The sequence below is a fragment of the Poromitra crassiceps genome, assembly GCF_964638095.1.
Source record: "Poromitra crassiceps genome assembly, chromosome: 4".
Lineage (NCBI taxonomy): Eukaryota > Metazoa > Chordata > Actinopteri > Beryciformes > Melamphaidae > Poromitra > Poromitra crassiceps.
The window spans coordinates 3049226-3061763 of NC_139626.1; the positions used below are offsets into that span (position 1 = coordinate 3049226).

General features: G+C 42.2%; 1 long non-coding RNA gene across 1 annotated transcript; it reads left to right on the top strand.

Moving 5' to 3' along the window:
* The first annotated feature begins 3214 nt into the window (after positions 1–3214).
* LOC310774985 lies at positions 3215–6882 on the top strand. Its single transcript, XR_014552623.1, has 4 exons — positions 3215–3251; positions 3708–3770; positions 6532–6643; positions 6751–6882. It is a non-coding gene; the product is annotated as an uncharacterized lncRNA (long non-coding RNA).
* Positions 6883–12538: the final 5656 nt, after the last annotated feature.

Consider the following 12538-nt stretch of genomic DNA (forward strand, 5'->3'; position numbering starts at 1 on the left):
TTTTTAGGACAGGGGATCTTTAGGATGAGAGAGCAGGTCAACAGTATATGCCATATCGAAGTAGTAAATGTCATCTGAAAGCTGGGAACCTGAATTTCTTTTAAAGGGCCCATATTTTGCTAATATAATGTATTATTATTTTATTGTTGGCCTCCAGTAGAGTAACTTATTGCATCAGTCATAGTTTAAAAAACTCATTGTTTATCTTGTACTGGCTCTCACTGCCCCCTTCAGTTCACCCTCTGTCTGAAACGCTCTGTTTTTAGGTCCTGTCCCTGAACCCCCACCCTCCGGAAAATACTCCAGGTGGGCAGCGCGAGGAGTTTTTGCGTTTGCAAACTTCTGCCCAGAGAGCTATCGCTGTAGAAGCGACTGTCTGTCTGTCTGACTATCTATCTATCTATCTATCTATCTATCTATCTATCTATCTATCTATCTATCTATCTATCTATCTATCTATCTAGATTAGATAAGATAGATAGATAGATAGATAGATAGATAGATAGATAGATAGATAGATAGATAGATAGATAGATAGATAGTCATGCATAACAGAAACAGACAGGCGATCTCTGCTATGGCTACCAAATTTGGTAGTTGTAAACAATTATATCAATTATAAAGTATATTTAACATGTACTTTTATAAAGTGTACTTCAGAAAAGATGCCATTAAGGTCAATTTAAATGTACTAAAAATAAATATACTCATTTTTCCAATACTTAAAGTGGTATTTTAGTTTACTTTTAAAAAGCGTACTTTCTTGCAAGTGTATTATAAATTGTACCTAAGTATACTTTTAAAATAGTATACGAAATTGTAAATACTTAAAGTGGTCATATATTGTACTTATAAAAAGTATACTTATTTTTAAGTAAATTTTAATAAAGTATTAGTATACTTTATCATAGTACACTTTAATTGCTATTATTTACACGTGCATTTAAGTGTACTTTAAAAAAGTGCACTTTAATATAAGTTCATTCTAAGCTGTATTTTAGTGTACTTTTAAAAAATATACTAATTTGCAACTACGTAAAGTGGTAATTTAGTATACTTATGAAAAGTACACTTATTTTCAAGTCCATTGTAATACACTATTAGTATACCTTATTCTCATACACTTTAAGTGGAATTATTTATAAGTGTATTTAAGTGTAATTGCAAATAGTACACTTTAATATAAGCTCATTCTAAGCTGTATTTTAGTGTACTTTTAAAAAGTATACTAAATTGCAACTACGTAAGACCCTATAGTTTTTAGACAGTGGGGACAAAAGTTGCTCCAAAATCATTTATTTTTTTATTTCCTACATTGAAGTAAAAAGTAATTATATTACAGTTAGTAATCCAAGTAATTTCAAGTTACTGCATTACTTTCTCCAGCGCTGGCATAGTGTTGAAATGAAAAGTGGAGATAGGTCTGGCTTTGCAAGACTAGTGTTGCCAGATCATGATTTGTTTTTGTCCTATATAGGCAAATAAATAAAATGTATGACGTTTGGCTGATTGTTGACGTAACAAGTACTTTTGAAACCAAGTAATAAGTAAAGTAATTGTATTACTTTTTAAATGAATAATCAATAATAAGTAACTAATTATACTTCCCAAACACTAATTCTGAGAATGTTTGTAAAGCTAGCTGGCTCACATTAAAATAACATGTCTGTGTGTCTGTGTGTCTGTGTGTCTGTGTGTCTGTCTGTCTGTCTGTCTGTCTGTCTCCGTCCGTCCGTCCGCCTGCCTGTCTGTCTATCCGTGTGAGAAGGTAGCAAGGTGACATTGACATTTAGGATCTTAAAATTTACTTTTTCTCTCTCTCAGCACTGATCCCTATTTGTCTGAAATATTCAGCTCTTCAAATAAGATCAGTAAGATCAAAATTAGCCTGCCCTGCACAAACACAATCATGTGTCTCAGACTCAGTGATCAAATTCAAGTATCAGCTCCATGTAGCCTACTGTATTCAGTTCTCAGATAAAATAGATACCACTAAGCAAATAAAACAAGGGTAAACAATAAAATAAGTAGTGAAGTTATTAATAGCCCATACAATTTTTTTTTAAGACATGTGTGGTATATGGCCCATTGACCCTTTAATAGTTTATATTATCTTATATTTTATCATTAAGAGAGGAGTGCAGTTATGAAGTGTAGTGTTAACTAAATCAGTGTTAACTAAAGGGAGTTGAGGCTAGTGAGGCAGGGGCAGGCAGGCTCCTCTTTGAAGCATTGGAATGGAGCAATAAATAGACAGCTGAAGACACACACAGGAGTTTTAACAAAAGGATTAGATAGCATCTCAGGGGGTGACTAGGAGAGTGACACACAAAAGTACAGTTTAGGGGGTTACGCACACACAGAAGAAACAGAGGCTTGTTTATGAGAGGATGAGCGCACCTGCTCAAAGGCACTCAAGCAGTGACATGCAGCATTCTGTTGTGACACTAGATAGTGGCTTTGTTTGTGAGAGGACAGGAGAAGGGGGAAATAACCCTGCAAGCCATCGTAAACACAGATAACACCATTTGGTGGGGCCATCTAAGCAGGAAAGAGCAAGAAGCTGTGTAGGCCCTTTCAAAGATGAAAGAGACAGCTGTCAGATGGGGGTTTGATTGATAGGTGACACACTATAGTGGTTCGACAGACAGCACATACACATCTAAGCAGGGAGATGATTGGATGATAAAGCATTAAAAGTGGGAGTTGCCCTGAGTGGAGGAAGTTTTCATATACAGAGGACGAAGGTTGAAAGGGCAGAGAAGGCACTCAGAGAACACACCCAAGACCCTCTCTCCATGGCTTCAGCCATGCCAAACACCACAACTTGCTCTGCAAATAAAAAGACTCTTCAAATAGACTTCATCATGTTTCTCCATTGTTTCCTGTGGTTCATCTCTTCTTCTCTCGATGCATTTGAAACACGACACATGAAAGCGAGGTACTCCCGGTTCTGCCTATAAACGCAAAGAAGAAGAAGAAGAAGAAGAAGAAGAAGAAGAAGAAGAAGAAGAAGAAGACACTATTATGTTTTTGAGCACTTTGGGTGGACATCGTTTTTGTTTTTCCCACACTGTGAATAATATTGTGTAACTGCTAAAATTCAGAAGGTGGCGGTATTGCACAAAATGCTGTTTGCCAACCGCCATTAAATATCAGAAGAAGAAGAAGAAGGTACTTCCGGAAGTGATCAGGGCCAGCCAACATGTTTCGTTTGAAATTCGAGCGGGCGTCCTGCCGCCCGGGATACGGTAATATTGACAAAACTAGTTGCTTATCATGTATTTAAAACTGTATGTCTTGTATAAGCAGACGGTACCAAAGTATTTTGGTGTACCCCGAAACGCAACATTATGTGCGTTTTTCTATTAGCTTGCATACGTTAGCTAACGCTAAAGCAGATTAGCTTGCGTTAGCGCTTATTCTCTGTATAGACTGCTTTACACAACGTTACCAGCGTTAGTTAACGCTAGGTTAGTCTGTGAGACTGATGTAACGTTAATGTTACGGCAACAGTTGAATCGTTTTTAGACTTATTTGTGAATTACATTTACTCAAAGGGTGAACAGTATGCTACAAAACAATGCTAGCTGACGTTAGTGTGGGGAGTCTGCTTAGCTAGCTAGCAGCCAGAGACAATCAAGTACTGTATAACGTTAGCTGCTAACTCGATGCTAGTTACAACTCTCTCCTGTTCACATTGGTAGGCAGTCATGTCGGGAGGATTTTGTCTGTCTTGAAGGGGTGATCATGAAAGGCAACGACAGAAGGTAAGAGGAATAAGGTTACTGTTCTTCCTCACACACCCTAAAATAGTAAATGGTCATGGTAACCTGTCTATTTTGTCATGGTTTATCACAGAACAGATATTATTTTCTTATATATATATTGCAGGGGATTCATCCCCCGGGGAGCAGAGTGAGAACTGCAAATTCCACACAGAAACTCCTTTTTGATGAACACCCACCTGGGCAGTAGGCAGTGAGGACATGGGGACAGTTAGCCCCATAATGTGACACTGCTACTGTACTCCGATAATATTCTCGTACAGCAGTCATCGTCACACAGCGTTTGAATCCTCACTAGGTAGAAAACGGTTACACCCTGCCTTTTCGAAACCCCCCCACTCCGAAGATCGACCTCCATTCTTCGTAATGGAGGGGTTTTCCCATTTTTTTAAAGGCACCCCTATTCCGAATGGGGACATCCCCTCCATTTCGAAACCCCCCCACTCCGAAATTGATTTTCAAGTCCATATTTCTCAGAGTTTCCTGCATCAAACACTGCAACTCATTGTTTTTTATTGAAAATATGCATAGGCGGCGCTAGACCATCGGGAATGGGGAAGCTAAATTTCCTCCGATTTTCATAAAACAAAATCAATTCAACCCGACTGGCATTCACAAATAAGAACGTCCACATCTTGCTAATATGACTCAATGAACCTTATTCAACTGTGAGCATTTGACTCAAAGTTACAATTATTTTTTTTCAAACACTTGTCAGGGTATGAATGTGGGCGTGTGTAACAGCTCACCTTTAGATGTGTAGAAAACATCATTTATGATTAGATCCTGTCGGCGTAAAAATAATCAGTTGAATATGCTGCTGTGGAACAGATCCTTGCGCTCTCGGATTACGCATTTGACAAATTTAACAAACTGTATGGCAAGACAACATAAATTAACAATGTTTAGTGATTGTAGAGAGATATCTCTGTGCACCTGCAGAAAACTGCGAGCCAGGAATGCGCAAGACCACACCTGGTAGGCTATTTAGACCAGCAGAGTGGAAAGTCTGTGTGCCAAAAAATAAAAACACAGCTCCGGGCCCGATATGCGGTTAACTAGAGTGTGCGTTGTCAAGGTGTAGCCTATTTCTTTGCGGAGTGGGGGAGAAAGCAAGCAGGACAGCTGTGCCCAGTCCCTGAGCAGCGGCTCGCACGATTCTGAACAACACAGAGTGCAAACAATGTCTGTGATCCACAGCTGATTTTAGGATGTATCCAACATTCACATTCCTGTATCTATCTGAATGCAGCAGGCTCGTGTTTACTGCTATAGCGAAATTATATGAAGACAGTGACATATAATAAAAAAAAACAATGAGTTGAAACATTTATTTCAAGCTGCAGGAATGCAGGAAACTCGGAGAAATATGGACTTGAAAATCAATTTCGGAGTGGGGGGGTTAAATCTATTTCAATTTCGGAGTGGGGGGGTTTCTGAGTGGGGGTGTGTCGGAACGATGGTGTTTCGGAATGGAAGGCGGTCCCCGCTGAAAACGCTGTTAAAAAAGCTCTCCTACCCGTATCCGACCTCCGATTGCAGATCCGAAGATATGATAGTCCGCCTAGTGAAGCCAGTAATTTAACCGGCGCTGTTAAAATGATACTGCTTGCATGAAACACCCGTTTAGAAGCAGTCTTTGCACAGCCTGTGCCGTATTGAGGACAGGAGAAGCCGACAGGAACCTATTTCATGACATGTTTTGCTTCCCAGGTGCGCTGGATTTGCGTTGATCACTGACAGCCGCCGTCTCCGTGTGACTGCATGTGTTGTTTGCTCGCCATGTGCAAGCGGTGCACCAAGATAGTGAGATCAAACACACCCTGCTGTAAATTCAGCGCAGGCTGTACAAAGACTGCTTCTAAACGGTTGTTTCACGCAAGCAGTATCATTTTAACAGCGCCGGCTAAATTACTGGCTTCACTAGGCGGACTATCATATCTTCGGATCTGCAATCGGAGGTGGGATACGGGTAGGAGAGCTTTTTTAACAGCGTTTTCCACCTATTGAGGATTCGAACGCTGTGTGACGATGACTGCTGTACGAGAATATTATCGGAGTACAGTAGCAGCGTCACGTTATGGGGCTAGGGGACAGTCAGCTTCTTAGTGTATGTAAAATTCTGACACACTGGAATAGTGAATTACAAGTGAAATAATAGACTGTAAACTCTCAATTTCATGGACCCTCTCTTAATGCAAGTGTGTGTGTAGAGAGAGCTATCTCACTCTCTTTCTCCCTGCAGAATCATATTAGCTTCCCCGCGGCGTGGCAGCAAATGCTTTATGGACCGGGGCCCGGTGGGTGGGAACCACTGGTGTAGAGGTAAAAGCACTTGCCTACCACCGCGGAGTCCCAGGTTCAACTCCTGCCAGAGGTACCTCTGGCTTGGTCAGACATTCCTAAAGATTGGCCGTGTCTGCGGGTGGGAAGCCGGTAGGGTATGAGTCCTGGTCGCTGCACCAGCGCCTCATCTGGTTGGCCGGGCAACCTGTTTCGGGGAATGGGCACTGGGGGGAATGGCATGATCCTCCCATGCGCTACGTCCTGCTGGTGAAACCCCTCTGACCCGCGCAACGACCGTTATAATGGGGAATTGGCCAAGTACATTTGGGGAGAAAATGTGAGAAAAATCCACAAAAAGAGATTCTCCAGAAGATGCTGAAAAAAAATTACACTCATGAGTACTACAGATAGAAAATGAAGTTTTCTCACTGCAATCTTATCTGACTTTGTTGTCCAGCTTAAGGCAGTGTGTCCAGAGGCTGCTCTGTGTGCGCTGCATCTTCACTACCCATCTACTCCTCGTAGAAACTCGACATCACTCCATCGACAACAGATACAGCTGCCCAGAGGTATGACAGTACAACTGTATTTTTTTTTTTTTTAAAGCTGAGGGACCTGGTGCTTGCATGTGGTTGGAATACAGTATATATAATATGTTCCTGTTTGTGATTCCCAGAGCGGTCGTGTCACCTGTCAAGGGCCTGTACCAGCCACCCACCCTCTGCTGGGATACCAGCCATCCAGCCGCTGCTCAGCGCTGCCCTGTGTAGAGCATCCTGCCCACTCTCAGCAGACTTTCCCCAAGTAGGGCTGAAATAGGAAGAGACTAAGGTAGAGTCCTGCTCTGGATGTCTGTTTTTATTTGCACAGCTCCCCATGTCTTATCTTAATCATGGAATATTTCAAATGTGATACAGTTGCCATACTCTTCAGGTGCTTCTAAAAGCTGTTGGGAGTAATTGTTGGTGTGGGTGTGTGTTTCTAGATGTGCCCTCTGGTGTCTTTGCTCCAACCTCATCTTCACTGAACATCAGATCATCCTCAGTCTGACTGACCTCACTCAGCCTCAACGGAAAGCACACGCCACTAACGGACTCGTCAACATCAGTAGGTGGGTTATCCCTTTTTATATTACGGTATTATTTTTTCTCATTTCCCCCAATTGTACTTGGCCAATTTCCCTCTGCTGCCGCTCTCGCTGCTCCACCCCCTCTGTCGATCACATTTGCCAGCTGCTTTTCACCTGATAGCGGGGAGCTTCAGTCGCTGGAAGTAGCATGTGGGAGGATCACGCTATTCCCACAGTCCCCTTCCGCCCCGAACAGGCGCCCTGACTGACCAGAGGAGGCGGTCGTACAGCGACCAGGACTCATGCCCTTAATCTGGCTTCCCGCCCGCAAACACAGCCAATCGTGTCTGTATAGACGCCCGACCAAGCCGGTGGTAACACGGGGGCACGGACCTGCGACCCTCATCTTGGTAGGCAGGGAATCTACCGCTACACTACCCGGACACCCAGTAGGAGGAAATATTAAGCAGGAAGTACAGTATATGCTCATTTATTTGTCTGCTCATAGTCATCTAATTCCAGGGCTGGCCCGAATAAAAACATTTGGGCTCCGGATATTCGGTGGTAGGTCAACAGTGAATATTTGGATATTTGAGATGCAACACGCATCTTGGTCTCCTTTCGGTTTTGCGTTTCTCCCCCAGACCATGCTGCCGCTGGGGAAGAAACGCGCACACACAGTGGTTATCCTATAGAAAATGACTGAAAGATTATGTAAATATATTAGGCTATACGCTGTGTTGTGTTCTGTGTGCTGTGAACATGACTCTGGAAGGAATTAACTGCAGCCACACCGATCCATCAGAAAGGATAGATTTCTGTTGTTTTGGAATGTCAACGCCATTTAAAAATAAAATAGAAAATGCCTCTAATTTGCGGTGACAAATCTGTCCATCCAGAAAGAAGATGTGGCCTGTGTGTTTCAGTAGCAAGCAGACTACTGTCTCTTCACACCCAGCACGTTCTCATTCTCATCCTAGTTTGAGGTATAGTCAGGATCCCATGGCCCACTACCGATGTTAACAGTTCCATTCCTCCGCCGTTAAGAACTAAAGTAAACACGTGGGCCTCTATCTTCCGACAGGCGCTTTCCCTAAATAGCGCTTTGCGCACTGTTTGCGCGTGCATTAAGGCACGGACGATAGCGTTCCGCCTTGCCTCCCCCACCGAGCAGCAAAAAAAAAACATCCCCACCTCACGGGAGCTACTGGTAATGATTTATACAGAAATTTTACTGTTTCAAAGTGATATAATTGTCTGGTAGACGTGACCTCCCTGATTTCTAAGTTAAAACAGCCCCGAAATATGTTGGGGATGCAATTCTCGGCGGGCATGCGGAAACAATTCTGCCAAAAATCATCTGCGCCCCAAAATGGTAACTGTCTGCCTTTCCGAAGCTCTGCCACTCCGAACGTTAACTTCCAGTATTCGGACTGGCGGTCGTTCACCTTAGAAGCCGCAATGCCGACCTTAGGTTTAGGCGTGGGGGTGGGAGAGGTTAGGTTTTGGGTTAGGGTCTGGGGGAGGTTAGGTTTGGCGTGGGGGCTGGGAGAGGTTAGTGAAAAACGGGGAATATAGAACCTTTTCTGAGTGCCGATATTTTGGAGTGGCAGAACGTCGGAGTGGCAGCATGTAACCCCCCAAAATGCCCGCGCAAACGGGATTTGGGCGGTCTTAACTACCAGAATTATTCACAGGCGTGACCGGGCAAGGCTGGCATACGTCAATCAAAACCAATCAGATTCCCGTCTCACAATGGTTGTTTGCGTGAGGTTGCCTCACCGAGGCATGCAATATGCTGTAATTATCTCCATGCGTAATAGAGTGTACTCACTCCTGCGAGGACAGAGAGAGCTTATTGACAGATCGTCTGTGGTGCCGACCCTTCGGGTTATGAAGGTAAATAGCCTATGTCCATTGTCCCACAAGTGTTCTCAATTTATTTCCCTCTTTGCGATGTGATAAAAGTTTCTCAGTGAGTTATAGTTGATTGCCTCACTGAATTATCTGCTGCTAATACCCAAATATATATAAATATATATAAATATCCAAAAGTAATTCCACTTTCCACTCCGCAAATACCTCTCTGCGCTCGGAGCGCAGCCGTAATCTCTGTGCAGAGCGCAGAGGTCCTTTTCATAGCTCTTAGCGCAAAGTAATTGCGCGCTGCTGACGATAGGATAACGCCATCTATCCCACATTTTAGCGCTGAAACGCCTGCTTTGGCTTGTGGCAGCCAATGCCCAGTACACTTATCTCACAGTCATGCGGTTGTGTCCGCCCCCAATTTGCATTGCGCATGGCGTTAAACGAGCGGAAAATTAGCGCTTTTGGGAAGATAGAGGCTAGGGCTGCACAATATGAGGAAAAGCTGCGATGTGCGATAACTGTTCAATATTGTGATGACGATATGACCTGCGATAAATAAAAAAATGCTATAAAAAAATATTAATGGGTAGGGGTGCTCCGATCCGGCTAAGCCACGATCCGATCCGATTCCTATTCCTGGCGTCACGATCCGATTCCAGAATCGATTCTCGATTCCAACGATTCTCGATTCCAGAATCTAGAATCGATTCTCAATTATGTAGTTTGATATTGCAATAACACACAAAGGTAAATCTAAGACAAAAAATGACAAATGTATTAATGCTGAACTTCAAATTCAACTTCTGAAGTATTACAGTGAGGGCCTAAATTCATTTTGCAATACGAGTATGTTAATTTAAGCATATGTATCAGTAAGTGGCACGGGATTCTCAAAGCCTGTGTTGAGGGTCATACGAACAAAAATGCACTCTTGAAGCTAAAAAAAATCCAAAACCAACAAGTTAATTATTTACATTTTTACTTCAATGTAGAACAGTCATTTCTTACACATGAGATTACTTTTAGTCATAACGATTATTGAAAGATATTCCATATTCCAGACTGAAATGTTATAACAGAAGTGGAGTATTGGCCAGAATGACATGAACATTTGGACACTTATTCAGCCGGTATCTTGCATGTTGCGTTCATGTGCACTGTATTTTTTTTTTTTTTTTGCGATAACACGTGACTTTTGCGATGTGTTCATCGCGCATTTTCATATCGCGATGGCGATGAAAATACGATAAATCGTGCAGCCCTAATAGAGGCCGTGTAGTGCCGTTGGTTAGGTTTAGGCAACAAAGCCACATTGTTAAATTTCTACCTCTTCTCTTACAGTTCCTTGACCTCTGCGTTCACTATAAAAGCTTGTCTTGCATTAATTTGTCTTTTTCTTTTCTCATCCCCTCAGCCTTGTCGGCGGACAGGTCTTCCACTCCGGTGCAGAAGGACAGCAGCCTATGGGAGCAGATCACAGCCTGCGTTGTCAACCAGCCTGCCTTCAGGACTGTGGCTTCATGGTTTAACATTTTGGTTATTTGGCTCATCGGACTTACTTATGTCTACTACCCCTCCTGGGGTATAGGCCACCAACAAGGGCTTTCCAGCCATCGGCTCATCGGACTGATACCGATATATTCAAGATCAAACATCAGCTGATAGCCATATGATTGCTGATATATTGTGCATCGCTACTGGTAACTGTTTTAATTTCTTACATACATTTGTATTACCATAATATTTTAATGTAAATAAAATGTGTTTTTCTCATAATTGAAGTGCAATTGGTCATTGAACAAAACGGCACATTTGGAGTGTACTAAAATGGCACCATGTGAAGTGTAATAGTGATGTATTGTGAGTATACTTCAGGAACATTTAATACAGTACTTAAAGTATAACAATGTTCTATTTAAAATACACTTTTATCCTGACGCATAAGCAATGATGGAATACACTTCAGATACACTTTTAGTCAATTATAGTACACTTTAAGTACATGTCTTTATTATGCTTAAATTGTGATAGAACTTCACTATAAATACATTTCTTATTAACAATAGCACACTTTAAATGTACTAATTAAAATCAAAAAGTGCATTTGAAGTTTATTTGAAATATTACTGAGGCATGCTAGAAGAATATTAATAGTATGATAACTGTATTTAAAGTATACTTGTAGACTACATCAATTGATCTATAATGCCTTTTTAAGTATACTTTCAACACACTGGTGATATAATACAATTGTACTGAAAGTGTGTTTTGAATGCTCACGAATCATGCTTTTCACTGGTGTACTTCAGTACACTTAAAGTTTATAAAAAGTTGTTCCAAAAAAGCATACAAATTACACTTAAAAGGTGCTCAAGGAGTCCATAAGTACTACTAAATGACTACTTAAGTACACTTAAGTATAACTTAAGGGTGCCAAATTAACATATGCTAACTGAAAGTGTACTTAGTACATACTGTGAAAAGTATAATTTAAGTATAATACTTTTTCACCTGGGTAGGCTACGCTATTTTATGGAGGTTCCTCTCGTGGCTCAGGCTGATCGAGTGATTGATGCTTGGTGCTCACGGGTAAACTCAAATTGACAGTAGCCTAAAAGAGCCCATGTGTTTACCCAATCTGTCATCCGCTGCATGTATCTTTGGGATTTGCCCCTGGTAATCCGAAATAGGCTAAAAGCGCACTGTGAGCGTGCTATTTGTTTGACAGCCTGACCTGCAACATGTTCTCATATCAGACACCATTGTAGCTGGGCCACTGTCAAGGTAACCACGAGAAAACATATTGTTTCCGGCCAAGACTTTCAGAATAAAAGTCGAAATTCATGTTGTAACCAGCTACGCAGTACTGAGCTCTGCGTGCTTTTATTTTTGATGGCAGGCTGAGGCAACGGAAGTAATTGTTTGTGTGCCATGTCTTTCTTGACACTTATCCTCGTGGTCGAGAGCAACTAGCTGGGTTGCACAAGGTGGTGTTCGTTTTGCAAATATCAACAGCTGCCTCCGTGTTCTTATTCTACAAAGAGTACAAACTGCAAAGCCAGAGTCGGTCACAGTGGTGGTGGCAGTGTCGAATGGATACCAATCGCAAGAGGAACGAGCGGGTTTGTTAGAGTTTCAGGTAGCTAGCCGTAGCAATTTAGCTAGCTTGTGGCAGCTAGCTTGTTTGTTGTGTGTGCGTGCATGGTGGAGACCTGTCGCTACAGTCACGTTGGTTCGGGAAGTGAAGAGCAACACAAGTGAAAAAGGACGAGAGCTGGACCCGCCGGAGAGATCGAGCAACGCGGGCCGTGGGGAGGAGAGGGGAGAGGCCAGACTGTTTCCCCCAGCTGATACAGACAAGGGGCACTGGAGAGCGAGTCCTTGCTCCAGGGCAGACTTTGGGGGGACATGTTCACAAACTTGATAAATAAATGTGCTTTTATAACTCCAATGATGGTCTTCACTGATTACCTATATATTTTGAATTGTTCTCATGACTATACTGTATAAAAGTGATTTCATGATC